At 37.7% G+C, this 26,842-nt stretch overlaps 1 protein-coding gene across 1 annotated transcript in view; it reads left to right on the forward strand.

Moving 5' to 3' along the window:
* The first annotated feature begins 5,203 nt into the window (after positions 1-5,203).
* Positions 5,204-26,842, forward strand: part of LOC116846849 (PR domain zinc finger protein 1) — a 96,164-nt gene continuing 74,525 nt past the window's right edge. Inside the window, exon 1 of the mRNA XM_032821190.1 lies at positions 5,204-5,904. The gene's annotated coding sequence lies outside the window, so the exon portion shown is untranslated. The remainder of the gene's footprint in view (positions 5,905-26,842) is intronic.

Consider the following 26,842-nt stretch of genomic DNA (forward strand, 5'->3'; position numbering starts at 1 on the left):
TTATTATATATTTCACAAACATTTCTAAAATTAAATAATTAGTCTGTATTAGTGTATTTCCTGAAAATTATCGAATTAATATCAAAATTATTTTCTTTAAAAATACAAATAGATTGAATTAAGTACAGAAAACATAAAAACAAAGTAATACAGTAATTAAACACATTAATAATACACTAAACAATTATTTCACAAACTAATTAAATGTTTCTAATTAAATGTTCGGTCTGTATATATTTTCTAGAGATCTCAAATTAATATTGAAACAATTTTCATTGAAGCCATAGATAAGATCAAGTATTGAAGCGTAAAAGCAAAATCATACACTAAGTGATTTTATTTAATAAAAAAAAGTAATGGCCCGCAATATTGAATATTGGCTATTAATTAAGTTAATCGATATTGCACTCGAAATTAATAAAGATAATGGTACCAATTTCCGAACACATACCTAATCCTGGATATTCTTATTGTTTTAGTCTTTAAATTCGTATATTTAAACTTTCAATATAAAATATATTTATATACTCAGCACTTGTATATATATTTTATGTTGAAAGTTATATTTATATTTAAAAACCAAAGCAATAAGAATATCATGGATTAGGTATATATCCGCGCATTAATACTTTTGATTTTACTCAGCAAAGAAATGAATTCGTTCTAGCAGAGAAGTTTTAAAATTTTGTTATAAGTATTGTTACTCTTGTCGGTTGTGTATTAACCCAATAAAGGGGTTACAATTCTTTCGCAAACATTTCTAATTAAATAATCGGTCATATATTTCCTAGAGAGATCTCAAATTAATATTCAAACAATTTTCATTGAGGGCATAAGATCAAGTGTTGAGTAGACACAAAATCATACACTAATCAAAGTAACTTCATTTATTAAAAAAATAGTATGTCTCACAATAATGAGTCAATTATACCACAATGTTAAATATTGGAGGGTCAAATTTAAACCAATTTCTTGAGTTAAATAATATTTAGTTATTTTTAACTATCATGTGTGTCAAAATTTACTATTTTAACACAAAACATGTGTTTAAAAAAACAACATCTAATCAACCCATTTAATACAATATTAAGTGATTTTTTATTAAAACAAAGGTTACATTAACGTGCACATAATAAAAAATAAACTAAATTTTAGTCAAATTTAATACATTTCTTAAGTTAAATTATTTAACTCCATTACATTAGTTAAATTAACGACATATTTAGTAGGAGCAGTGGCGACTTATAGGAATGGTTAAAAATAACTCAAATTGAATATAATTTGACACTACGGATTTAACAGTGCACCAATAAGTCAACTGAAGTATCCATGGACCTTATCGTTCGTTGTTACCGAAAGTGCCAACACCGGGAGTACCTCGAGGAGCTCGCCACGGTCTCGCGTTGGTGTTCCGATCGGAATTTATTATACATATTACAAGATCGTATCCACGCCGCCTGCTAAATAAACGACCGGCTCGTCGCCGCGGTGCAACGATCCCGCCGCCTCGCACGGGATTACGCAACGCGGGACAGCCGCGTGCAGATTTATAAATCGGATAGAGAGTCGGTCTCTCGTTCGGCCGCGCGCGCGGGACCGCGCGTAGGCGCCGTCTCGGAGACTTCAATGCCAGATAGAGGAGAGGCTCCGCGAACGCGAAGCGCCAGATGCCGATGAAGCCATAAGCCCCGTATCTCTATATCCGTTTCTACATAGTGAGGCCGACGCTTCCTTCTCGTTTTCTCCTTGTTGTCGCGCGAGCACGAACACGCGGACGACTCTGCGAACTCCCTCCCCTCCGACACGGCAGACCGCTTTATCGTCGCGACGACCGCGACGACCGGGATCGCCATTGTGCGGTCTTCGGTCAGCGCGTCGGGATCGTGTCGGATCGAGCGAGAAAGTAACGAGACTCTTACGTCGACAAGATCCACAGACCGCCGATCTCGCGCTTCGCGAGATAATCGCGGAATGCGAATCCCGGTTACACGGCTGCCCCTTCCCCCGCGAATCGCGCGTTCCTCACTTCTAGAACGAATTTCTCGACTAATTTCAACTCGATTTTCTTCCGCGAGCTTCCTCGCGGTACTTCAACCGTTGTTCGCTCCTTGTCTCGGCGTTAAAATGTAGATAATCAAGATTACGCTGAGAAAATTTATCCGATAAAAAATTTACGGATATTTCCGATCAAAGTACCGATGAATTTTTCTATCCGACCGGGAAACATCCGATGAGAAATATCGGTTCACAATTTTTTATCTGATGAAATGTCATTATGATCGAAAGTATCCGATAAAATTTAATCAGACTTTCTGATCGGATATAAAAATTGTGCGGGATTTGATCGCAAATATCCGTTTGTTAATTTTTTATCGGATAATTTCTCTCAGTGTAAAATATGAATGAAATTATTTAAAAATTAATTAAATGATTTGAGGATAATTAAATAATGATGGGAAAAATAACGTAGATATATATATATATATATATATATATATATATATATATATATATAACATTTTGCCCAAAGTGCTAAAAAAATATGAAAACTTTGGTGAAATAATTGGAGCAACTCGCCGCATACAGTTCTGAAAATAAATTGATAATTTATTGCTCCATTCGTTATATATATATATATATATATATAACAGCGAAAATCGATATCACACATACCACGAATGGAGCAATAAATTATCAATTTATTTTCAGAACTGTATGCGGCGAGTTGCTCCAATTATTTCACCAAAATTTTCATATTTTTTTAGCACTTTGGGCAAAACAAGCTTAACACTTACTTCAATGAGACGATTGTGAAAGCTAACCGAATACATTATTGGTCATATTTATCGTCTGATTTACTTAACGTGCCGCCATAAGTAAAAATATTCGTACATTTATTTAGAATTATCTCAGTATTGTGCAACCGTGATAGTTGAAAAAACATCTACAGGATACACACAAGTACGTTTCAGTCTCTTGTTGAACTTCTAATGTTGATCAACTTTTTTGTAGTTCAAGTTCTTACACTGAGAGAAAAAAATGGTTGATCTAATTAAAATTAGTTGTTTTTGACCCCAATCTTATTCTTTGCAATAAAATATTAGCAATAACATACATATAAAGTTATTATCACTAACACTGTAGTAGAATTCAATAAAAAGTTGATTTCCTTGACCATCACTTATAGTAATTATTTCTCTATGTGATTATTGTTAAAAATCAAACAGGGTACGTGATGTTGCTCATTAACCCCGATCTTAATTCATTCTGGTTCGACTTTTGTATAACTTGATCCAATTGTCATTTATGCAACAAAATTTGCAAAGCCTGATTTGCAAATGAGGACTTGATTCTTTTCATTCGATTTTTTCAGCGTAATCGACATCCACGTGAAAATTATGTTCCAATAGACCCGCGGGTTGGCGGAAAAGTCGGTAGAGGGGCCGCCGGGAACGCAAGGGCACGAAATCCAGAGGTTCTCTCTCGCGCGCAATGGAAGACGGTTAAAAACGAAATCGCGACGCGCGCGACCAGCGATCGCCGTCGTTACCGGTCATCAGCGTCGCCTCATCAGCGACCACCGGATTCTCTCCGTCGTTGCTCCGCTGGTTAAGATCCAAGGACCAGGTACGTTGAGGGAGCCTCGTCGCGGCCGGGGCGTCCATCGGCCGACTCGTATTTTCGGAGGTCAGTAACCAGAAGAGATGGAAGGCGCGCTCGTTCGCCGTTCCAGAGGGGAGGGAGACGGAAGAAGAGACCTACGCGTGTGTACGCTCAAGGTGCGCTCCAACGAGGACAGGGGAAAATGCCACGGGAAAGGGAAGGGGGGACAGAACGCGCGAGGGAGAGGGGAGCAGAGAGACACGTACAGAAGAGCGAAGGGAAAGGAAAGAGAAGGAGGGGGATGGATTAACACAGACGGGCGAAAGGATAAGTGGATGGACGGAGCGCGAGATAAGGAAAAGGAAAAGGACGAGAAACAGAACGAGAGAGGACGTGAGAGGAAAAGAGAACCGAAGGGAGAGAGACATGATAGAAGAGATGGAGGGAGGAGGAGAGACGAACAGGAAAAGGGAAACAAGAACCAGCAGAGTGAACGTATACGGAGAAGAGATTAGGAAAGCAAAAGATAGAAGTGGGCGACAAAGGAGAAAACAAAGAAAGAGGGTGGAGACAAGATAAGAGAGATAAGTGAGGCAAGATCGCATGAGTTCTCATGAAAGGAGAAAGAGAGAGAGAGAGAGAGGGAAAGGAACGCCGCGACAGAGTGAAGAGGAGCAGTCGGAGCGGAAGAATGAAAGACCGAACGAGCCAGTGAGGTGCGCGAAAAGGAAGACGGAGCGACGATCGGAGAGACACAGGGCACCGCTTGGAGGAAGACGAGAGGGGTCCAACGGTGCGAAAGGGATACGAGGACAAGGAGGAGTTGGAGGGATACGAGAACAAGGAGAAGGAGAAGGAGGAAGAAGAGGAGACAGAGGAGGAGGTGGCGGTGGTAGTGGCAGCAGGGAGAGAAGAAGGAGTAGGAGGAGGAGGAGGAGAAGGAGGAAGAAGAGGAGGAGGAGGAGGAGGTGGAGGATGGAGGCGGGTGGAAGCGTACATACGTACACGGGAGAGAAGAACTCGACGCCGAGGTGAAACACGGGGGTGGGGAAGAGTACCGTTGCTCCTGTCGATGGGGAATGCCGGCGAGCGCGCACGAACGAAACGAATAGCCGTGCCGACGGAGGGAGCGAATAAGCGGAAAGGCCGGAGCTGAGGCGCAGCGGAGGAAAAGAGGGACCGAACGAACGAACGAGCGAGCGAAGCATCGGACGAGAGAACTGGCAGAGAAAGAGAGAAAGAGAGAGAAAGAGAGAACCAGCGAGGTGCTCACCGCGAGGCCCGTGCAAAGAGAATAGCCTTACTGCCAACGCGCGCGGAGAGAGCCGGCCCGTCGCGTCGCCGTCGTCGTCGTCGTCGTGGCTCTGCCTCCTCTTCCTTCCTCGGGCCCCTCGCGCCGCTCCCCTCGCCGCCGTATCGGCCGCACACGCGTGTATACACGTATATACCACGCGGTGTGTACGCGAGACCCGCGCACGTACTCGCTCGACTCACTCACTCACGCACGCACTCACGCACGCACGCACGCACGCACGCACGCCCGCGGCCTGCCTACGTGGGTCACACACGTAGTGTGTGAGAGCGAGAGCACGAGCAAGGAGACACCTAGACTCACCTTACCCGCTGCGTACTCGTCAGTTGGAACCACGCGGCTCCGCACGGTGTACACGACCGTACGTCAAGGACGATCCTCTTCGAGGAGGCTCACAGAGCGCATAGGAGCACGAGAAAGAGAGAGAGAGAGAGAGAAAGAGAGTTCAGTGTCAGCGGAAGAGAGAAAGAGAGGGAGAGGGAGAGAGAGAAAGAGAGGGAGAGAGATCCTGACGCGCGCGATTACGAGAGCCACACTCCCAGTTCGACCACCTCGTCGTGACCGGCTAGCACGCGCGAAAGGGTGCGAAAGCGATTCGCCGCGAGGATTAAGCCGACAAGTAGTCGACGTGAACGCGACGACTTCGCCGAAGGAGTAGCAGCTTCGTCCCTCCTAGGTGACGACGTCGCGCCGCGACGAGGACACGCTCGCCCGGGTGACATCGTCGCGGGTGCACGACCCCTTTCGGTTCGCGCGCTGCTGAGAGAGGTAATCCGAGGTAAACAGTCGTGGGACGCGGCGAGGCCAGGACGCAGGAGGACCGGGACCCACAACGGTTGTCGTGGATTGGTGCGTCGTGGATTGACCGGTCGGACGTTTTGCCGGACTCGGAGATATGTCAGTGACTTTGACGTGTGAGCTTTGACAGTTCGTCGTGGTCGTCGTGAGAGGATTCAGGGCACGGCTTGCCGGGCAGAAGACGTCGCAAGGTAAGTCCCCAAGGGGGCCGGGGTTACCGCACGCACGCACGCAAGCAAGCGCGCCGCCCGTTCACCGAGACCCGATTGCTCTCCGCGATGACACCCGCGATCTTGACCTTAGAATACGATTCCGCCTGTTGAGAGCGAGCGTGGTCCGCGCTCGGGAGAGGAGGACTTGCGCAACGTCTCGGGAAGACGAAAGAAACGCGTCTAGAGCTCCCAGTGTTTTACTTGGCAACGTCCACGCGCTTTCCTCATCACAGCAACCTCTCGACATTTCTGTAAACGTCCACATCGACATCTGTATACATTTGTACATGTGCACATGTGTGGATTTTTCCTTTCCTTTTCTTTCGATGGAGCTACATTTGACAGTCGAATGGATCCATGGGGTCAAGTACCGCGATAGAGACACGTCGATCGAGCGATAAGTTTCTAACGACAGGTAGACCCGACTGATCGGGCCCCAAAAAGTGTACCGCGGCTGCTATTTCAACGATTTCGTCATCGTCGCGATCGCCTATTGCGACTCCCATGGTTACGTGTCGTTTTATATCGCACGCTGGTTGGTCCTCACTTAGAATATGGGTCGGCTGTATGGCCTCCGTCACAAAATATTATTGCACTTTGTTGGAGAGAGTTTAGCATCATTTTTTATGTCATGCACGTCGCTGTACGCGTAAACCTGTATTGATAGCTTGCCATGTGAATATGGATGTATATTAAATAATCCAGGTACGTTATATCACACGCACTCTAAAGGACAGAAGAATATTATGCGATTTATTATTCTCGTTTATAAACTTTTAAATGGATGCATCTCCGGTACAGCTTCGCTAGCGTTTTGTTTTGGGTTTCACGTGCCATCTCGAGAGACTTTAAAAAACAATGGACTTTCTACTATATCAGCATATTGTACGGCAAATTTAACCCGATTATTAATTGAGTTGGCGTGCTGACCGATCAATATTCGGGAATCGCGGGTTTTTCTGTTCGTCGATAAATCAATTTAGAACCGTTATCAAGAAATTATGCCGCTGGGACCTTGATTTCTGCTGCTGCTGCTGCTGCTGCTTATGTATTTACCATAATCCCCAAAGGGATTTTTATCCCGTTAAGAGAGTAAAATTAGACTTCTTCCCGTAAGAAATACCTATTCGACACCAATCTCAGGAATTACATTTCAACTACATTTCAATCGATAGATGATAGATAAATATTGATATTGCCAAGTTTTTTACGCACACGAAAAGATCGAAGCGTCGCGGCAGCTCGCGAGACGACAGATGATCGATCGACGCTCATGGATCACGAATTGCAGTACGTGAAATTCAAAGTGGCGCTCCAATTTGATGTTCGTTTAGTTTCTCTGTAGTAACCACCAAGAGAGAGAGAGAGAAAGACCCCAGTTTAAATTTATTAAATCGAAATTCCTCTCCATTAACAAGACATTAAACGCGCGCGAAACCGCGTAGTGCTCGCCATTAATATTCACGGTAATCGCGAGTCGATACAAGAAAGAGAGAAGGAGAAGAGAAAAGAGAGAGAGAGAGAGAGAGAGAGAGAGAGCTCGTTACGACACGAATCGTCATACATAAATCGACGAACATCTCGACGTCATTTAATCCTCTCAAATCGCGTTAACTTAATCGTTTTTTAAATCCCCTTTAAACATGGTTGCTAATGCTAGAGGATAAAGCGAACGTCCAGATAGACAGGTGGGTGTGAATATGGCAGCAACTTTGTACACTCGTCAATTTGTAAAGGTTGCATCCCTTATGAGTGGTTCATGTGGCATACAGAGTGACGAAGAAATACGAAAAAGACACGAAGAAAAATTGTCAAAATTTACTGTCGCGTAAGATGTAATGTGAAAAGCTGGTCGCTACTCTTAGTAGATTTGTTGCTGCATCTATACGACAAAAGATTTACGTTATTGTACGATGGAAATTTATTGAGCAATTCAATATTAAGTATGTCTGCCTCGTAAATATAATTGAATAGATTGTAGAGTTTCCGCTATCGATTGTTTCACGTCATGATAATCATGAAAGTCCATCTGGCCAGATATAAACAGGTGCATGCAAAATCGGCAGCAACTTTACACGTCGATTCGTAAAGGTTGCCTCCCTCTTACGACAGTTTTTATACGGCATTCATACTTATCACGCAGAGTTACGAAGAAAATATGAAAAAATAATGAAAATTTGCTATCGCAAATAATACAAAATATAATATGAAACTGAATGTAACTTTTAGTAAATTTGTTGCTACATCAATGCAACAGAAAGTTGACATTATCATGCAGTGCAAATCTAATGATTAATTTAATATAGCATATTTGCTTCCGTAATTTTTGTATCGGTTTATCTGATGAAATGCCGTTTTAATCGAAAGTGTCTGATTAAATTTAATCGGATATCCTGATCGGATATAAAAATTGATCGGAATTTGATCGAAAATATCCATTTGCCAATTTTCTATCGGACAATTTCTTTCAGTACGCAATTACCACGACGTGGTAATCACACAACGACGATGGAAACTTTACAATTCCTTTGATTCCACTGAGAAAAATTATTCGATAAGAAATTGACAAACGGATATTTCCGCTCAAAATACCGACGAATTTTTGTATCCGATCAGGAAACATCCGATGAGAAATGTCGGTTCATAATTCTTTTATCGGTTTATCTGATGAAATATGATTATGATCGGAAGTATTCGATAAAATTTAATCGGATATCCTGATCGGATACCAAAATTCACCGGTATTTTGGTCCGAAATGTCCGTTTGCTAACTTTTTATCGGATAATAATTTCTCTCCGTGGGACTCTCTGTCTGGGTATGCACAAACGAAAAATATAACGAATAAATTAGCGACAATAGCGGGCTGCGTGCGCGCGCGTGCGCGTGTGTGTGTGTGTGTGTGTGCTGTGCGTCGCGGTGTATTCGATAATAACGCGGTTTCGCATAACGGTCCATCGGGGACGGTCTCGGGCCGCGCGCGGCGACGTCGAATAAAACGGCGGGCATAATCGCGCGGAACGAAAATGAATATATACGAGGCAGTCCCGAGTACTTTGAACCCTTCTCCTTCGGGTTCTCCTTCGCGCGAGCGCGCGCGTTACGTCACAGGAGATGCTGTTCGAATACAGAAAGTGTTTCTTCACGCCCGTCCCCTCTCTCTCTCTCTCTCTCTCTTTCTCTCTCTCTCTCTCTCCCTTGGAGAGCGTCGTCCCATAACGGTACCGGGACCAGGCCGAAAGCCTGGAGAAAAAAACAACGGTAAAAGCGATAACGCGCTACGATCTCGCGGTGTCTCCTCGCAGCGGCAGCGGTATCTATCTGTATCGATCGTGTACGTGTGATCGTTCAGTCGGTCGATCGATTTTTGCACGGCCTGCCCGATCTCTCCGTGTGATCTCGCTTGCGCGTGCCCATTCGCCGATCGATTTTTCGCAGCGCCGCACTGAAAACATTATCTTTCTATTTGAAACTGAAATATTCGGTACATACGATTGAGTTAGCATTGCCGTGTTTTTTACTCGTGCCAAGCGGGATGTCTTGGTGGGAGAGAGAGAGAGAGAGAGAGAGAGAGAGAGAGAGAGAGAGAGAGAGAGAGCAAAACACACAAATGGCAATTGGATTTTTTGGTTTGACAGTTACCAAACTTTTAGTTGGAATCCCATTTCAGCCAAATTTCGGTTTAGCATTATAAAGTAATAAAGTAAATATATATAAATATATATAAATAAGAAATATATATAAATAAGTAAATATATATAAATAATAAATATATAAATAAGTAAATATATATATAATAAATATAATAATAATAATAATAATATATATATATATATATATAAATAAGTAAATATATATAAATAAGAATAAGAGTGAGAATGGGTAAGAGAAATAAGCAAGCAAAAATAAGATTAAAAATAAAGAAATAAGCAGATAAATATGAGATGAATAAGAAAATAAACAAATAAATAAATAGTGAAGAAACAGAAAGACAATTATATGCTTCAGTTGTACCAATCAATTACATACTTTGTTTTCTCATTTATTCTTCGCGCTATTGATCCAACATTTGGCTCTTATAGGTCTAAGAGGTCTATGTTCCTCCTTTCCTGATTATTAAACACAGAGCCTATAACATATCGTCTTTTTGTTCCTAAGGTCCTCTTTGCCGTTCATCACGACGTGAGTGCGGTTCCTCCGGCATACTACGCGGCTACGCAAAATTAAATCTTACCTCGCCAATCATAACGATTATTTTCTCACGAGCTCAAGGCGATCTCGAGTTCTCTCCGCAGGTATCTATAGCGGTCAAAGTGTGAATTCATCGGAACTGGATTCGATAGACTAAATTTCGAGCTGCTGCGTCGACATTAATAAGTTCTCTGTATCCCAGCGGGGGTCAATGAAGTAACCAAAAGCGCAGGAATCATCAGCTCCTAGAATGACACGCGTGAGCAGAGGTGCGTTTTCTCGGTTTCATGGGAAAACAGGCGCGGGGAGGGAGTATTAGGAGCGAAACGATTCTTCCGGCATTCAGATAGTCGCATAAAGAAAAGAGAAAGATGAAACGGGAAATAAGAAGATGGAGGGGTTTCCCAGCGGCGGTGGTCCTCGGCGATGCGGAACCGCGAGCCAAACCGCCCTCTTGTCGATTTTTCTCTTCTCTTATTCTTCCCAGCTCTTTTTTCTCTCCTTCTTTCTTTCTCTCTCACTCGTCCCGATAGACTTATGTGTATGCAAACTTTACACAGCAACTTTGAGTACTCTATGACTGATCAAATTGCATATTTTTATCACACAGATTGACGAGATAGAGATACAAAAGAAACAAGAAAAAATTTATCAAAATTTGCTCCAAGTATGTCATGATAAATGTGATGTGAACATCTAAGTGTAAGTTTTAGTAAATTTGTTGTTGCACCAATGCAACAAAAGATTTACATTGTATGATATAAATTTAACCGTCAATTTTATAATATATTTACTTCATAAATGGAATTAAAACAATAGTGAAGTTTCTATCATCGATCGCCTCACGTCGTGATAATCATGCTTTCATACACTTTTCTATCTGGATTGTTTTCTTTTTTACGGAAGCAATCGCTTTTTAGACATCTCTTGACACATCGCGTATCTCAAAAGGAAAGCGAACATCTATCTAGATAGATAGATATACGTAAATTTAACAGTAACTTAACTCGATAAGTCGCGATCTGTAAAAATTGTGTCTTTTATAAGTAGCTCATATGACACTTATATTTATCATATGGTGTGACGAAATGGAAATGCGAAAAAAATTATCAAAATTTGCACAAAACTCTCTGTCATACAAAATGTAATATGAAAATCTTAATACAACTTTTAGTAAATTTGTTGCTGCATCAGTATAACAAAAATTCGCATTATTATATGATAAGAAGACTAATTATTATATGACTAATTATTATATGTAAAGAAGACTAATTATTAAAGATTAATTAGCCCATGAAATATGTTGGCCATGTGCCTTGTTTACGTATTTATCATGGGAGAAACAGTGGAAACGAAAGATATTCCTTGTAGAACTTAGATATTTGTTTCCTGAGTTTCACTAAAATTGGAATAATATTATGGTTAAAAAAATAAAAAAATTTATTTAACCCGGTATAGTAGGACTGTAATAGGACTCGATTTCTAGGACGTTAACCGCAAGGTGAGGTACGGTCGCGTAGCCCACAACTTTTTCCAGCAGTTCCGTCAGTTCCTGCCATTAAGATTTAAACTCTAGATTCTTGCCGCATCCAAAGAGTCACAACTAATCAGAATATCAATTTATTAAAAAACACAACTTTATAATTATTATGTACGAACAGGACTTTACAATTTTTAGACTTACAAAGTCCAATTTTTAGCCTTGTGAATTTTCTTTTATTCTTTTGAAAGAAAAGTGAATATTTGACTGAACAAACAAGTCGATTACTGACAATTACAAAAACGACGAGTACGATGGTTAAATAATCACAACAGATTCACATAAATGTTGAAGCTTTCAAGTTACGAATATATCAATGTAAGTCGGAACTACCGTCATTTATCTGCGTCCCGCGAGAATCCATGATATGGGAGAAGGATAAGACCTCTTTAGATGAAATCTTAACTGAAAAACTCGGAGTCATACTTACCAATATTACCAACGTTATTAAACAAAATGTACCGTTTGGGGTACATTTATACTCTTCTCGTTCTTCTCGTTCTCGAGTTTAGAGCAGCCAAGTACATCTTCGAGCGCCTCAAAATTTCTTATTAATATTTTTCATTGTGAGTAAATAAACTTAAGTAACATGCTATTAGTTAGAATGAAGGTTTCTGTAAATATGATACACTACCGGTAATAAAAGCAATTTTTATTAATAAAACGACTGAAATCGAGCATATAGACGGACGATGTAAAATTGGCTGCTAAATGTAAGAACCAACAGGGCTGTGAAGATCTTTCGCAGAGGTTCTGGAACTACTAATCAAAATATATCAGAATATATTTTACAAGTCATACAATGACTTTCTTACTCTGAATTGCTAGCTAATTTTACCTGATATCAAGACATATGACCATATTGCTATCGTATGTTCGTACTTCAATTATAATAGAAGAAAATAAATGGTTTATAGGAATGTCTTGCGGGCATAAAAAAACACAGAGGAAGATTGTTTCTATCATGTTTATACAGTCAATCAGAACAGTTAGTTGTCTGAGTAGTTGTAACTTCAAAATGTGACCCCGGTCTCTCCTAAATAAAAGTGATTAACCTGAAGTTACTACCCTCATTTTTTGCTTATGTCGTTACTGAGAGACCCGAAGTAATTATCTGATTTATCTGGTTATACTCAAGTAAATATTAATATTTTTTATCTCTTGTTTTTAATCGAAACCTCAAAATTTGGTTAACCCTTTATAGGACACACAAAACTTTTACTATTAAAATCTTTTTTTAAAAGTGGTGATTAATGTCCATTACATAATATACCTGATACATGACGAATGTATGAAATAAACTGTAAGAAACTTCATAATACTTATTATTATTATGATTATTGCTTGGCAAAAAATCGGTCACATTCCATTCAGGGGAAGTGCTCAATCATTCAGGTCAATGTTTCAACCCCTTGTCGAAATTTGCTTCTTAATTAAAATATTTTAAATGAAAACTTAAATTTTGCACGAGCATAAAAAAAATTATTTGTTTGCAATCTAATGTATTTGCACTTACATAAAAAAAATTACAAAAATGTTAATTTATGTTACATGCTACAAGTAGATATACTTTCATTTCTGTAGCAAATACTTGTATGATTATATGTCAATCTGTTTTTCATTACATATCATCTGTATAACGAAAATTACTGACAAAGTTTTTTGTTTCTATTTGTTTTTATCTTGTTTTGTGTAAAATAATAGACACTTTGAACCTTATATTAGATAGTTAAAATATCGAACTAACTTTAGCAAAGTTATCAAGAGTTAAGCGAACTACATAAGAGGAAAGAGAGAGAGAGAGAGAGAGAGAGAGAGAGAGAGAGAGAGAGAGAGAGAGCTTGATTTTGAAACTATAAATAGAAAGAAAATAATAAAACTTTAAAGCGAAGGACAGTTTTGATACAACCAACCGATGGAAATTTCTGCTCGGATCTCCCATATCCATGTGTAGTAACTTAGGATTAATTCAACAGAACATATTTGCCTGACAAGTGCAATTCGAAAAATAGTTCCCATTATCGTCCGCACGTCGTGATAATCATGAAAGTCTAACTGGAGAATAACCCGATCGTGAGCCCATTAGATTGGCCGTTCGGCCTGCCTGTCTGTCTGTCCGTCTATCTAGCTGTCTGTCTCGTAGGAACGATGGATCTCCCGCGAGGAGACACCGTTAAACGCGCGTATTTGCTAATATGACATAACGGTGTTCTCCGTCGATCGCGGGTCCCCCTCTGCCCCCTCCACTCTTACTTACCTACCCACCTACCTTTCTTCCTCTCTCTCTTTCTCTCTTTTTCCACCTCCTCCTTTCCTGCGTCTATAATTTCAAAATTGTCGTCGGCGTCGCGGATATCACGGGAAGATCTCGGCAGGAAAGGATATTTTGCCCCCGCGACGACGACGACGACGACGACGTCGACGATGTTCGGAAGAAGAGAATGAGCGGGAAGGAGGGGAAAGGGGCTGCGCGAGGGGGTAGCGAGGAGGAAGGAACGGGGAAGCGGAAAATTGTCGAGGCGTCAAAGGATTACGGGGTTGCGGGGAGGGAGGAGCCGGGAGAACGGAAACTGGTCCTTTGTACGGCCCGACCGCGTTTCCTCCTCCGTGCCGTGTCGCCTCGAAGAATACGGAGAGATTTATCTTTATCGAATGTGCGCGCGCGATGATTCAATTTCGCCCAATAGAGAGGAGACGTCGGCGGGGATAGACACGGATACGGGTCCCATCGGGTTTACGAGGTCGATACTCGAGTACCTCCGGCACTTCGGCTGCCTCCCGCTACCTGAGTACTACCCGTTCCGTATATTCCACACGTTATCTGGACATTGGTCACGTGAAGGACATTTTCGTCGATCGATGCGCTGAAAATTAGCGTGAATGAGCACTGAAAAACATTAACGCGGGCGCAAATTAATCCAATAAAAAATTAACTAACGGGATATTTCCGATGAATTTTTATGTCCGGTCAAGATATCCGATTAAATTTTATCGAATACTTCCGATCGCAATGGGATTCCACCGATCAAAAAATTATGAACCGATATTTTTTATCGAATGTTTTCTCATCATATACAAAATTCATCGGTATTTTGATCGGAAATATTCCCTTTGTTAATTTTTTATCGAATAATTTCTTTCAGTGTACCGAAGTAAACAATTAACAATCTATTCGGATATCTCATTTAAAAGTGTGATACACCAGTCTCTACAGAAAGTCACTGAAAACTAAAAAACGCGCGTGATCGTTCGTCGATCTTTAACTAATGAATCAAAAGTATACGTGGTGCAAAATGGCAGAGAACTTCTGTGCTCAGTTTGACTCATTATACAAACAAGACTCACAAAAATCATACAACGAAATTATTCGATAAAAAACTAACAAGTGGATATTTCCGATCAAATTCCGATCAATTTTTATATTCGATCAGGATATCCGATTAAATTTAATCTGGTACTTCTGATCATAATGGGATTCCATCAGATAAACCGATCAAAAAATTATGAACCGATATTTTTTATTGAATGTTTCCTCATCATATACAAAATTCATCGGTATTTTGATCGGAAATATTCTCTTTGTTAATTTTTTATCGAATAATTTCTTTCAGTATACCGAAGTAAACAATTAACAATCTATTCGGATATCTCATTTAAAAGTGTGATACACCAGTCTCTACAGAAAGTCACTGAAAACTAAAAAACGCGCGTGATCGTTCGTCGATCTTTAACTAATGAATCAAAAGTATACGTGGTGCAAAATGGCAGAGAACTTCTGTGCTCAGTTTGACTCATTATACAAACAAGACTCACAAAAATCATACAACGAAATTATTCGATAAAAAACTAACAAGTGGATATTTCCGATCAAATTCCGATCAATTTTTATATTCGATCAGGATATCCGATTAAATTTAATCTGGTACTTCTGATCATAATGGGATTCCATCAGATAAACCGATCAAAAAATTATGAACCGATATTTTTTATTGAATGTTTCCTCATCATATACAAAATTCATCGGTATTTTGATCGGAAATATTCTCTTTGTTAATTTTTTATCGAATAATTTCTTTCAGTATACCGAAGTAAACAATTAACAATCTATTCGGATATCTCATTTAAAAGTGTGATACACCAGTCTCTACAGAAAGTCACTGAAAACTAAAAAACGCGCGTGATCGTTCGTCGATCTTTAACTAATGAATCAAAAGTATACGTGGTGCAAAATGGCAGAGAACTTCTGTGCTCAGTTTGACTCATTATACAAACAAGACTCACAGAAATCATACAAAAGAAATTATTCGATAAAAAACTAACAAGTGGATATTTCCGATCAAATTCCGATCAATTTTTATATTCGATCAGGATATCCGATTAAATTTAATCTGGTACTTCTGATCATAATGGGATTCCATCAGATAAACCGATCAAAAAATTATGAACCGATATTTCTCATCGGATGTTTCCTATACAAAAATTCATTGGTATTTTGATCGGAAATATCCGTTTGTTAATTTTTTATCGGATAATTTTTCTCAGCGTATGCTTCCATAATAGCATGAATAATAATAATTCAAAGTCGCATCGGGTCGTTCCTCCCTGTTGAAGCGGATTGAAATGTTCGCGGAACGTCGGAATCAAACAAAGAAGAATCCACGTGACTCAAACCCGGGAACCAAATCTAATAATTCAAAGTAGCAGGATAACATCGAATGACATATTAAACTCTCTCTAACGTCTCTCTAACGTCAATACTACGTCATTAATATATTAATACATCATTTGACGTCATTATGTCAGCTGAGCTTGCACCTCAAAATGAAATTTAAATAACTTTGGATCCAGGCTTTAAATCAATGTCAAATTGTTTGCGTTACTTTTAGATGCAATATAGATTAATCTGCCATTTTTCCAAAATTTCTTCATTGAGATATGGGTAATATATCCTTAACTCGATAAATCTCCTCCTCTTGCTTGGAACATATTTTGACGTCACAGAGAAAATCTCAGCCGGAATAATCTGATATGATCTTTCTCGATTCACGCGAATGCTAATATCTTTCAGAAAAAAATTCTCTCACCAAGCTCGTCATTAATACCTAAACTCTTATTAGATTTAAGATCCTCTGATCAAATTTACTCATCATATCTAAATATTCGTGAGTCACGATTGCTCATTATTGCGAAGAAACGGCGCGGATGATATTTGGATGTTATAACGATACATTTATAAGATGAAACGTAATTTTACATGTATAACAAAATAAAGAGATAATGTCCGAGATATCATTTTGTCGAATCTAAACACGATGCAGACAATTAAGTTCCTGAATATCCCAAATCTGTAATTATTTTTTATATTGATATTTTTCCGCTGTATATATATTATAATTTTTATAATGTAATTTGTGATATATTACTGTGTCTCTCTTTCGTCGCTACAATCATGTGTGCTCATTGCGTTATAATTTTATGGTACATTGTAATTTTTTTTACCGTCATATTTTTGCAAAGTTGTATAATCCATTTAATCTGCGCTCGAGAGAATTTGTTCCAGAGTGAATTGAATTGCATTCGCTTTTACAATAATAATAAAATTTAACAAGTATTGTGGCATTTACATGACGCCCGGTGTATTTGGAATCGTGGGAATCCAGAGTGCAAACGATATCAAAACATTCGAAATAGATGCGAGAAAATTCCTATGTTTGTCTATCGACTATGCAAGCATTGACACGCAGTATTTGTATTTAAATTGTATCCACTGCAATTCGCCAGTAGAATCTCCTTGAAATCAAACCGATTTTAATCATCGACAGAATTTAAACTTACATCTAAGTTAAAAAAAACTTATATAAGTTTAAAATATCCAGATTAATGTGCGTAAATTTGGCAACAACGGTCGATTTGTAAAGATTGCGTTTCTTATAAATGGCTCATACAGCACTCATATCATATTTATCACATAGGATGACGAAATAAAAATATGAAACAGAGAAAAATATATATACTAAAAGAATTTTCAAGATATATATTTGCTCAGCACACACACAATATATCATGTAAAATGTAATATAAAAATTTGAGCGTAACTTTTCCATTTTTTGTTGCTACATCAATATAAATAAAAATTTACATTATTGTATAACGTAAACTTAATAAATAATTTATTTCGATTTATCTTATATGGTGATAATCATGATATTCTATCTGGATGAACTAAAAAATGTACATTTTAGCAGCACTTTACTAATCGATTTGTAAAGGTGATAATATCGATTTGTAAAGGTGTCCCTGATAAATGGTTCACATAATACTCTTTCACATAATACTCTTTCACATAATACTCTTTTATTTATCACGATAGAATGAAATATAAATAAGTAAAATAGAAAAACAAGTAAGAAATACTAAAAGAGTGCTACTAAAATTTGCTAAGTATAAATATTCGACTGAAACTTTTAATAAATTTATTGCTAAGTTTATCAAGATAACCGAAAATTCACATTATTACGATGATTATATTTATAATTATTACTCACATTATTACAATTATTATATTATATTACATAAATTTAATGTTTAATTCAATACGATGTATTTGTGCCCCACAAATATAACTGAAAAAAATTATATAACTGTCACCACCGGTTTGTCTCACGTGGTGGTAATCACGAAGGTCCCAGCTGGGTATGACTGACAATTGAAAGAGGATTGCACGCCGTCCGGCTCGTCGAACGGTGGACCGATTCCGCGCGGCGAGAGAGATATCCGTAATAACGATCTGAAGACACGAACGAGCTGGCGAGATCGGCGCGAGCGCACCGGTCGGAAACTCGCACTTCCGCCATCGGGAGCGCGAATAGTTCCGTAATAGGCACTCGCGAAGAATTATCCTCGTGCGTGCGCGCGCGAACTCACACAGGTGCATTCGGTCGATACCGATACCTGGGCCGATGTCGACGCCGATGCCGGTACCGTTTCCTCGCGTGCTACGGGATAAGCGCTTTTCGATTTTGAGAATGGCACGCCGTGGGAGAGGATAATGACGCCTGCAGGTGCCTACTAATGTGACATAACGGTATCCGCGGCAGACCGCGGGTATCGTAGCCGCGGTCACTACAAACTTGCGTATATGTAATCATTTTGGGGTGGGAGGCAGCGCAGGGAAAGAGGAGACGCTGATGAGAAAGAGAGAGAGAGAGGGGGGAGGAAGGGAGAAAGAGGGAAGAGGAGAAGGGAGGAGGGCGGACGGTCGATTTATTGGAACGGTCGTTGCACTTTTCGTACGGGGGGCACTGATCGAAAGGATCCGTACTTTCTTGCGCGCGCGTCCGCGGAGCGACCGAGGATCGCCAGATATTCCCGATATGCCGTATCGCTCGACACTCCGGCCCGATGTTTCATTTGTTGTATCCAGACCGCCCGATCCTTTCGGCGGCTCGTCATCGTCGGCGATCGCCAAGTTGAGACGCCGGTTACAGTAGTAATAATGGCACCATTATCTCGTGTCTCCCTGCCATCGCTGCTGCTGCTGCTCGTCGCGATAAATCCGCACGCTATTATTAACGACGAATATGGAAGAAGACCCGGGTAGTCGGGCGCACGTCACTTTGACATCAACTTCATTAATCGATTTGTAAAAGTCGTGCATAATGCTTTATGACAACTCATGTCAATCACATAGAATGACCGAAGGGAAATATAAAATAAATGCGAAAGAAGTGATCAAAATTTACTCAAAATATATATATCAAGTAAAATGCAATATGAGTATAACTTTTAGTAAATTTGTTGTATGAATGTAATAAAAAATTTATCACACAGAACGACGAAATGAAGATACGAAAAAAATATAAAACGAATGATCGAAATCTACTCAAATCCACTCAGTATTTCAAGTAATATGTAATATGAATGTAACTTTTAATGAATTTGTTGCTGTATTAATGCAACAAAAAAGTTCTCACACAGAACAATGAGTAGAAAATACAAAAAAAAAATGCGAAAGAAGTGATCAAAATTTGCTCAAAATATATATCAAGTAAAATGCAATATGAGTATAACTTTTAGTAAATTTGTTGTATGAATGTAATAAAAAATTTGTCACACAACGAAATGAAGATACGAAAAAAATATAAAACGAATGATCGAAATCTACTCAAATCCACTCAGTATTTCAAGTAATATGTAATATGAGTGTAACTTTTAATGAATTTGTTGCTGTATTAATGCAACAAAACTCTCCTCACACAAAACAATGAGTAGAAAATTCGAAAGAAATGCGAAAGAAATGATCGACATTTGCTCAAAATACTATGTCAAGTAAAATGTAATATAAGTATAACTTTTAACAAATTTCTTGCTGCATCAATGTAATAAAAAATTTATCACATAGAACAATGAAATGGAAATATGAAAAAAATACAAAAAGAATTATCGAAATTTGCTCAAAACAGTATGTCAAATAAAATATAATATCAATGTAACTTTTAGTAAATTTGTTGCCGCATTAATGTAACAAAAAGTATACACGATTGTATGATGTAAATTTCAGGATAGTATATTTGTTTCATAAATTCAATTAAGAAAAAATCGTAGAGTTTCCATCATCGATTGTGTCATGTCGTGATAATCATGAAAGTCTATCTGGAGAGCGTCAAGGATTAAACGCGATACTTTCCAATTATGCGCGCACGATATAACCGCTCGCGTAATTTCGCGAGAAGCTCGCTACGTGAACGCTAGACGTCATATATCCCTTAACGTTATAATCAAAGTTATTTCTCAGTTTTCTCAACTTTTCATCTGATCCGTAAAATAAGGATAGAATTCTTAAGGGGATGTGCTGAAGCTGAAAACTTTACCGACAGAACACTGACATTTTTCTGCAAAGTTTACGTCGGTATATTGGTTACACAGAATTACAAATCCTTTTACGCAATGAAAGTACATGCAAAAATAAATAGGAGCATTGTTCGATATGTGACGAAAATGAACAAAAAATTTTAATGTTAAATCTCAAGCTGTCAGTTAGCGTAATATTTGCCTAATCCAAAAGCTCCGCAGCTTGTACATATCGAAAGTGTGGATGCTCCAAATAGAAAATTTTTGAAGAACGTTGCTCTACTTTCGCATCTTCATTTGGAAGCTTAAAAATATCGAAAAAGTTTTCAGAAAGATTTCTACACATATATGGTTAGATTTTCCTTGAATATGGTAAACATGGTTGAATATGGTAAATATGATTGAATATGGTAAAACAAAGCAACACACTTTCATATAAGTTCTGTATATACAAGAAATACGAAAAGTATAGTGTAATTATGTTAGTGATGATCGCGTCTCTCCATTATCGACATTGTTCGGGTTCGTCATTGACTCCAGCATCCCCTTAAGGAATTCTGGTAAATTGTACTATCATTGATCTGCGCCTGAGGCGATGCGTTTTAGAGGGCTGAATAATTTATACACAGAAAAAGAGCCGGGTGAAAAGATTTCGGGATTGCGCAACTGCAGTCGAGTCAAATTGAGTGAAAATCGAAAACTATAATCTGACGTGGAAATTTGAAGTAGAAAATTTGTGATTAATGAAAATGAAATATAATTGTTATATGTAATATATTTTTTTTTGTTTAAATTAAAAAAAAAGTCATACATTACAAGATTCAGTCTACAGTATATATTAACGAAACCGAAACATAGTTATTATAAATTGTATATCCAATAAAGTTCATACTTTTTTAGTATTTAAAAAAGCTTTTTTTTTCTAAAAAAAGTAAATTAAATAATGCACTCGCCATCGTAGTGTAACAATCTCTTCGTTTAACAAGTTTTTCTATACTGTTCTTGCAAAAATAAATAGTTAAAAAATATATATATATTTCATATATAAAAAATAATAATTTCATAATAAAAAATGTATGTATATATTTTTTATTATGGAAAAAAGAATTGAGCTAAATCAGTCGAATTGAGCTAAACGAACTTAAGCCTTAATTCTTTAAAATAAGTTGTCATGTTCTTCGATCTCGTGCAGAACAAGCTTGAAATTTAGTTCAATGAGACCATCGTATAGCTGATCCAGTACATTACTGATTATATTTATCGACGGATTTATATATGAAATATACATAAAATAAAAATGTCACGAACTTTTGGCCATCTCAATATAATACATAATACATATAGACCTTACATAATACGAGTAATTTTATTTCTATTTGAAAGGTCAAGCAAATCCGTCGATAAGTATAATCAGTAATGTATCAGCTATACGATGGTCTCATTGAACTAAATTCCAAGCTTGTTTTGCACAAACACGAGATCGAAGAACACGACAACTTATTTTAAAGAATTAAGACTTAAGTTCGTTTAGCTCAATTCTTTTTTCCATAATTTACTATAATAATGAAAATAATAATATTAATAAATGTTAATCAGCCGAACGCAATTGCGACTGATTTTGGCTTTTATAACATATTTTAATAATAATAAATATAAAATAAATAAATGTATAATAATAATAATAAATGTAAAAAAATATAATAATGAAATGTAATAAATAATAATAATAAAGTGAGAAAGGAATACTAGAAAATTTATTTGTGGGGAATGTAAAGTTTTCTCTGTGAATAAATCTCTGTAGATAAATACACGACTAAGTTTTCAGGTATTTTCTTCTCAGCGTGATATCCCATAGATGATTGTTAACGTTATCAACGACACTTATGCGAAAATATCGTCCAAGAAGAAATCCGTCGCGACGCGTTCGCTGATTCGCACGGGAATACACTCTCCTGTCCAGCGTCGTCAACCGGGCAGCAAATTGTCTCGAAATCCCGTTCTGGGGAATCCGGCTGGCGGTCGCGTTTTCGCGAAGAACGAACTGAGAACCTTGTCCGCGGAGGGTAGTAGGGGGCGCCGCGCAATTCCGTCAACAGTAGCCATAATCTAATCAACGGGAAATCGGACCGCGCAGAGCGCGGCACAGCGCGGCTTTCTCCGTCTTTAGAAAGAAAAAAAAATCAAGGGTGGTCGATGACCGTGTCGTTCCTAGGCCTAGCCTAGATTCGTCCGCGCCGCGGGCGAGCGGCGAGGCTGAAAGTACCGTAGCGCCATTTTCCATGCAAAAATTACGCTTGTCCTGCGCGATTCCGCGATAATACACACGCCGAACCGTAAAGTATTACGCGCTACCGTAACGATGACCGTCCGGCATATACGGGGTGTCCCGTACGCCGCGACACGCCATTCATCGCCGTCGAGCCTCGCGTACACTGTGTGTTCGTACACGTGTGTGTGTGTGTGTGTGTGTGTATGTGTGTGTATGTGTGCGTGTTCCTCTCGTTTGACGTGGCGCTCGAAAAATCGAGCACGCACCGAGCGTTGCACTGACGACGACGATGATGACGATGACACACTCGTCGGGAAACTCATCGAATGTGACGCATTTAACATACCGACGCGATTTCGAGGAGACTTTCGGAAATTCTAAGAGGAGAATTCGGTCGTCGACTATCTCCAGCCAACATAGAAACAACAAAGAAGTATTTCTCTCGCATACAAAAAATAAATATTTACAAAAATAACTATACAAATAAATAAATAAACGGATAAGTAAATGTTTGAGCAATTAAATGAATGAATAAGCGAAATTTCTCTAAGTAAATAAATAATCAAACAACGAAATCGCATCTAATCGTGAAAATCGATTGGGTATATATATAGAAAAAAATTTCTTTCAAAAATATCTCAAGATTACGCAAATTTTGTCGAATGCACCATTGCAATCGAGTCAAATAAAATAAACTAGATCAAATTGACAATTAGTCCATAACGTTACTTTAGTTTAAATCTTTCACATTGCTGATTCTCTTTTATCTACATTTTTTACTATTTCCGTTAGTATTAAGCATCATTGTTATCTGACTTGGCTATTTCCTTTTCTTGCTTTTGCCGTTCTTGAGCTTTCATGATTATAATTCGCAATTATATTTGTTAATATATTTGTTCCTTATTACATTTTAATATTAAAATTACACTACTATTAAGATTATTTATTATCAAAACAACCTATTTACAACACAGAGTTTACAAAATTTTAATTTATATACAAAATTTTACTAAATTATTTTCAATAATAAGAGATTGACAAGACTGAAACGTACTTGTATACATGATACAGATATTCTTTCAATAACTGAAGGTATTCTTCATTTTTAATTACTAATATAATTACATTTGATCATTAAAAAAATCCTAATTGCGGCCCAAAACGTACGTTTAGAAACTTTTGATTATTATACGTGTTATATTTAAATTATTTAGTTATTTAACTTTATTTGGCTTATGCACTGATATCAGAGTATTAATTTTGTCTTTCTTGTTTATATATAAACCTTTGTCTGTATTTGTCATTCTTATTTATATGTAAACCTGTTTAATTAATTAAATAAAATTTAATCAGATAATCGACAATGTAATATAAAAATATAACATACAATATTTTTCAAAATTTTGTACTGTATTATTATAAATTTTACAGTTTATAAAATTTACAACATTTTAATTTATATTCAAAATTATTACTAAATTTTTTACTAAATTATTTTCGATAATAAGAGACTGACAAGACTGAAACGTACTTGTATACATGATATAAATGTTCTTTCAATTACTAAAGGTTGTTTTAATTGTATAATCTTTGTTTGATTAACTAAACTACAGAATAAAGTTGAGTAAACTACACGATATATGTATTTAATAGCATATTGGATCAGCTTTACAATCACCTCATTGAACCAGCTCGTTTGACTCGCCGAAAAATTGATTTACTGCACGCAAACCTGTGAAATTAATTAACAGTTAATTTTTAAGAAATAACAATAAAATTAATTCATTGTGTTCAAATCTGAAATTGTCGAAATTCGAATTGTCTCGTTTTTTACAGAGAAAAGAAAAAAGTTGAGCACGTTGCGGTACCGTTGTCCATTTTTCTTTCCCGTACGACCGCGAATTGATAACTATTTTTGAGAAGAGAGCATGTGTGCGGAAAGAGACGGAACTTGCGTGCGGAGGAGAGGTTCTCGTCGTTCGCGGCCAAGGATGGCAGCGGTCCGCGACACGCCGAATTAGTGCAAATTTTCTCTCCGGCGAGCGGAGTGCAATAAACTCGTCCTGCATTTTCTGCGGCGCAAGCTAGACTCGCCGAAGTATTACGCGGTACCATAACCCCGATTATACGTCTACAGGGTGACTCCGAAATATGCCAGGCCTAATCCTGCCGATCACGCGCGGGACGACGAATTGTGTACGGAAAAAAAAGAAAAGGAAAAACTCTCGCGGTCGATCTCTTCCCTCTCTCTCTCTCTCTCTCTCCTCTCTCTTTCTCCTCCCCCTCTCTCTCAGCCTATCAGTCTCTCTCCCTCCCGTCTTTTCTCTTTCTGTTTTCCCGTACACGGAACTCGGAAGTATTACGTTCGTGTCTATCGAGTGCCGCTAGATTACCCGTGAACTCGCGACCCTAATACGCCGACAACACACGATCAGCGCGTCGAGATAAATTCGCGAACAATGAGGGAATTAAGTTGAATTCGTGTCGGCCGCTCATATGCACGGCGTGACACAACTTTTAACAAATACAAAACGCATCGGCCTGCGGTATCTATGCCGACAATTATGTGGCACATCCGCGTAACAAAAAGGAGAAAGAAAACAAACATCGAAGGGCCGGGCGGATCCGATAACTTCGTTCGATGACTTTAATCCGAATGAAATTAATTCACTATACGAGAGCCTTGAATAACAGAAGTGAATAACACAAAGACAATGAGAGCCGGACCGGGCGCTGTGACATTCACGAAAAACAAAAACAATTAAGTCGAATTTGTAAAGAGTATAATCAAACACGACCGAAAACACGACCAAGACGTTCATCGCAATTATGATCTGTGAATTTTTAATATTTTTATTTGCAAAGTTTATCTTACAAAAATTTACCAATGTTATGTGTTTCAATATATTTATCACATAGAATGACGAGATAGAAATATGTAAAAAATTGTGAAAATTTATTTAGGATACTATTTAGAATGCAAAATCTAATATAAGAATTTGAGTGTAACAAATTCGTAGCTGCATTAATATAACAAAAACTGAGATTATTGCATGATATAAATGTAATAATAATTCATTACGCTATATTTGCTTTGTAAATGTAAGTTAAAAATTATATAATGCATTTATATGGTCGTTATATTTATATAATGTTTAATAAGTTATTTAGTCTGAATAGTTATTGTAATCGTGGTTATTTAATAATTAAAAGTTCACATACACACATCCACATATGTATCAGAAAGAGATAATAATTAAAAATAATAATAGAAATAATATAAAATATATGATTCTTAGGTTTAAAAAGTGTTGAATAAATTATTTAATCAATATATATATATATATAATTATTGTTACATAGCCATTAAATATTAATAAAAAATTGATATGTCGGGATAAAAATGATAATAAAAATATGAAATATATATAACAATGAAATATACAGTTCTTAGGTTTAAAAAAGTTTAATAAATTATTTAATCGAAATTTAGTTATTATTATACAACTATTAAATATTAATTAAAAAGTCAATTATATTATATAAAAGTAGTATAATAAAAGTAATAATAAAAATTACATACAACATATAAATTCTATATGTTAAAAAAATTTAGTAGATTATTTTATCGAAATGTTTAGCTACGCACTTATTAAATATTAATTAAAATTTATATATCGAAATAAGAATTATTCCCTTTTAGATTGTTCATTTGTACGGCGTGATAATCATGAAAGTCTGTCTAGAATATATTTTTCATAAATTCGACTTTTGTCTTATTTATTATTTTTTTACAAATCTCGCACTCTCGTGGCTTTATCATTCTCTTTTAATCGTAGATTCGGCTCTTCGTCACGAATTGCCTTCGTCTTCCTTTTCCTTCTGCTCTTTTCTTGTTTTCTTCTCCTTCGCGCTCGAGACGCGATTAAATCGCTTTCCGTAACTTCTTCTAGTAAAAATCGCAAGCTGAAGATGGAAAAGAAGCGGAAACAGAGAGAGAGAGAGAGAGAGAGAGAGAGAGAGAGAGAGAGAGAGAGAGAGAGAGAGAGAGAGAGAGAGAGAGAGAGAG

The sequence above is a fragment of the Odontomachus brunneus genome, unplaced genomic scaffold, assembly GCF_010583005.1.
Source record: "Odontomachus brunneus isolate Ranch 3 - 2012 unplaced genomic scaffold, Obru_v1 Obru_scaffold_071, whole genome shotgun sequence".
NCBI classification, from domain to species: domain Eukaryota; kingdom Metazoa; phylum Arthropoda; class Insecta; order Hymenoptera; family Formicidae; genus Odontomachus; species Odontomachus brunneus.